We start from the raw sequence: 4,310 nt of genomic DNA, 5'->3' as shown, positions 1-4,310 counted from the left end.
AGAGTTGCAGATCATTAGGCTATACCTCTCAATTAGATGGGATTCAGGGAAAGTGGATCTAGGGACGCGAAAGGCTGTCAGAAAAGGGGGGGGGGAGAAAAAGTGAAATCTGGTTTGTAATGCTCAGGCTCCAATCTCCTTTGAGAATAAAATGAAGGGATGTCCTGGTTAGTTTTGATTGATTATACTCTTTCTGATGGACTTTCACTACAGAGCTCTAGATGTTGTGCTTAACCGTCTGTTCCCTAGTTACAATATTAACCCTCTGTGCGCACCACCGCTCTCCACCTTCTCCTCTTCCTCCCCCAGCACCACACTGGTTTCTCTCACTCCCCAGCTCTCTCAGCAGGTGTCCAGTTCTCTCCTTCTTCACTTGTCCCCTTAGCCCTCTACTGCTGTTTAAAGCTGCTTTAGCTCCCCCAGCCTCGGAAGAGATTCTCCTTAAGAAGGGTTTGCAAACAATAAATATTTATCATCCTTCAATCTTTAGGATCTGTAATATTTTCTAGGGCTCTAGTTTTTCTTTTTTCCTTGAGCACTAGTGCTGCAATAATTAACAGTGCCCAGAAAAGTAAAGTAGGAACCAGAACACTTTCCAGTACTAAAGAATTGCTTTCCTGCCTTGAGCTTTTGGAATGAATCCATGCTTTTTTTAATGTAATATTTCACTAAGGTGTTTTTTGTTCCTGGTGGGCTTTTTTTAAAACAGCTTGTTTCCTTCTAGAGAGTTGCCACGGGCTCCCTGTCTTGTCCTAAGCTTTCCAAAATATATTCAGAAGGCTTTCAAGAAAACAAAAAATAGAGAAAAAAATGACAAACACTTACCGACCAAACTTCCAGGATTTAGAGAATTTTTTTTAAAAAAAGAATTATTTTAATAGGTGACAAGGAAAAAAGCATGTTCTCAACTCCAGCGAAACCATCCATGCTAAGATTTTCCTTTGCACTGACTCCACTAAGCCCAGCTCTCCACTAGTCTATTATTTTCACCAAAATATATGAAAATTTATGCAAATGAAAATCAGCACTAACTGTTCTCCCCTTGTTATACTTTGGATTTTTTTCCAGACAAAACAATCACACTCTGCGAGGGAGGGGGTGGGCGAGAGTTGGGGAACTAAGTTTTTTTTTAAAACAAATAAAAGACAAAACTCCAGCACTAGCTCTTTTTTTGTGCGTGTGTACAATATTTTTTTTAGGATTTCTTTTTTTTTCTTTTCTTCTTCCCTTTTTTTTTATTAAGAAAGTAGATCTGTTTGCAGAGGCGCTATCACGTTTCATCAGGCCACCTGAGACGGCTTTTGAAAGCGTGTACTGTGAAATTCATAGCAGTAATTTAGACAAAATCCTCACTGTATATTAATGAAAGACGGCCCCATGGCACCGTTCCTATCCTCCCCATTCAGTGTAAACAAAACCACGAGACTCACTCGGTTTTTGAGCCTGATCCAAGCAAAATCGGCTGGAAAGGAAAACATGGGGTTCTGGCACTGACTATTCAGACGCCTGCACCTGGAGATCTCATTTATTCAATGAAATCTGTGTTAGATCTTTTATATATAAAAAAGAAACCTTTGGAGGACGCATGGGAACAAAAAAAAAATCGTTATGTTTAGGGTTTAGTTACCATTGCTCTTCAGATCTGTATACTTCACATTAATGGTTTTTCTAAACCTACCTACGGTGGTATCTTTTACCGTGCAAGCAAGACCTGGACCGAGTCCTAAATAAATTCTGCCAGTCTACAGTTAATCTTCAGATCACGCAAATGCTGCATACTTGCTATTGGGCTTGGGCTGGAAACTGAATTGAACTAAGCTGAATTCCGGGCTGAAATTAAGTGGGAGAGGAGGGAGGGGCGTCTGTGTTTCACATTTGGATGTAAACATAATGCTGTTTTGCTATCTATAGACCCGCGCGCTCACACACACTCATGCACACGCATACACACGCACACACACACACACACGAGATTCATATATACATATATGCCTCTATATTATGGGTGCGTATGCTCGGTAACGTGTGTGGATCGCACCACACCAACACAATCATTAGTAAAGATGTGTTCCTTGAATGTCCGAATTGTGTTATTTCATTGGAAATCCCCGAGGAGTGTTCAATTTGCCCTTGTTTTGGTTGCCACTTTCTCTTTTTTCTTGGTTCACTGAGGTTGCCTGTGAGCAGCGTTTCCGCTTGGTCGCATCTCTCTCTCTCTCTCTCTCTCTCTCTCTCTCTCTCCTTCCCCCGCCCCCCTTAACTCTTTCAGCTGGACTAGAAATAATAAAACGTTTCATACAACCAGCTCGGTTTCCTGTGGAATACCACAGCTTAGAGAGTAAAAATATATATATATGGAGTATGCATCTACCCGCACGCATACATACATATACATTCCACATATACATATAGTACATACACACACATATATATACACAAATATACATATGCTACATATACACACGCATACATATACGTACACACATATACATATATTACATACACATACACACACATATACAGATGTATGTGCATATATAAACAGACCGGTAGGACACGGACATGGGGCAAATGATTGTTTGGTGGACCTGAAGGATTCATTCTTGATCTCTCCCCCCACCCTCAAATGAAGGCATTCAGGTTTAACATCTTTCATAACATGCACGTGGGTCTACGCTCGAGCTGTGCTGGATGGGGTGCTGTGCCCAGTCCCAACCCTTCTGGGTCCGAAGCAGCGACCCGCACGTGTGCACAGAGGTGTGCAAAGCCCGAGGAGCTGCAGCGTAGTTTCCGTCAGTCTAGGGCAACTCGCAAACTAAAACAAAGGAGCGCGGGGCGGGTTGCGTGTCATTAAGGGAACAACTTGCCATGTTAGCTGCAGCCTAAGATCGGTTAATTGATCATCGCTATGGAGATGTGTATTGGCCACACACACACAAAAAAAAACTCCACCCAAAACCGCTTTTGGAGATCTAAACAAGAGGGAAATAAATGAAAGGCAAAACTTTGCAACGTGAGAGGACACTTCTTTCTGGAGGTGTTGACTGTCTGAATGATGCAGACTGCAGCCTATAGACAATGGCTGCTTACAAATGAGGGGAATTAGGTGCCCATGAGGGGACTCTAGTGCATGCAACTCCAATCCATGCTTTATCACAGAGTGTGTGTGTGTGTGGGGGGGGGGTTCCCCTTCTCTCTTCCCTCATCTTTCACCCCTGTCCCCACACACCTCTCCATTCCCTTTCTCCCCCTCCCCCCTGCCCAAGTTGCTGTGGCGCTGGGAGCCCTCCGATTTATTTGCTGGGCATGAAGAGTTAAGAGGCGGGGGGGGGAGCGGGGGGAAGGAGAAGAGGAGGAGGGGTGTGCGCGCGGAGGGGGTGGCTGTGGGTGTGTGGGGAAGGAGGGGGCGGGGGGGCATCTTTCCAAGCTCCTACGACACTTTGCCTAAATTAAAAAGCAACCAATCGGAACGGCCGGAAGGGGGGCCTGGCGTCCTGAGCCAGTCATTTCAGTGCTGTCAATCACGCAGCGGGTAGCCAATCCGCGGGGGCGCTGGCGCTCGACTTCCTTGTATTTGGGAAAGTGTGGTGGTGGTGCGCGGCGCTCGCGGCGCGGGGGCAGCACTCGGCCGGCCCCGCTCGGGAGGGCGGGACGGAGCGGAGCGGAGCGGAGCTGTCAGGGGCAGCCGGGGAGCGCGGAGCGGGAGAGGTGGGCACGAGCGAGGAGAGCGGCTCCACTCCAGCACCGCGCCGGGGCCATGCCGCCAGCCAACTTCCCCACCGGAGCCAGTGTATAAAGGATACCCTATATGCACTCACGCAGGCACACACCTCTCCGCCAAGGCACACCTCCTCCTCCTCCTCCTCCTCCCTCCTCAGCCAACTGCTGGAATTAAAAAAAAAATCTTTTTTTTTTTTGTTTTTGCAAGAAATTTCAACTTTAACAAAAAATTTTAAAAATCCGGCCTAAAAAGCGAGGAACCATGACTCATCCGGGCTGCGACTCCAGCGAGCAGGCTGCGACCGGACTCTGGTTTCACAGGGAACAAAGTGCTCCAGCGACAGCCCAACTTTGAGACATGCAGCAGCATCCTCCCGGCCAGCCCTCCTCCTGCCGCCATCCGCATCCCAGGAAGTTTTCTTAGGACAGCAACCACCGCCACCACCACCGCCACCACCAGCAACAAAAACTTGCCAATAAAAGAAGGAACAAAAAAAAAAACCAAACAAAACAAAAACCAAACCAAAACAAAACAGCAAACCCAGAGGAGATCAAGGAGAGAGAGACACACACACAGAGGAGGGGGGAAC

Source organism: Gavialis gangeticus, unplaced genomic scaffold, assembly GCF_001723915.1.
Source record: "Gavialis gangeticus isolate Ggan-Ray unplaced genomic scaffold, GavGan_comp1, whole genome shotgun sequence".
NCBI classification, from domain to species: Eukaryota; Metazoa; Chordata; order Crocodylia; family Gavialidae; genus Gavialis; species Gavialis gangeticus.
Note: the sequence above shows the minus strand (reverse complement) of the source record.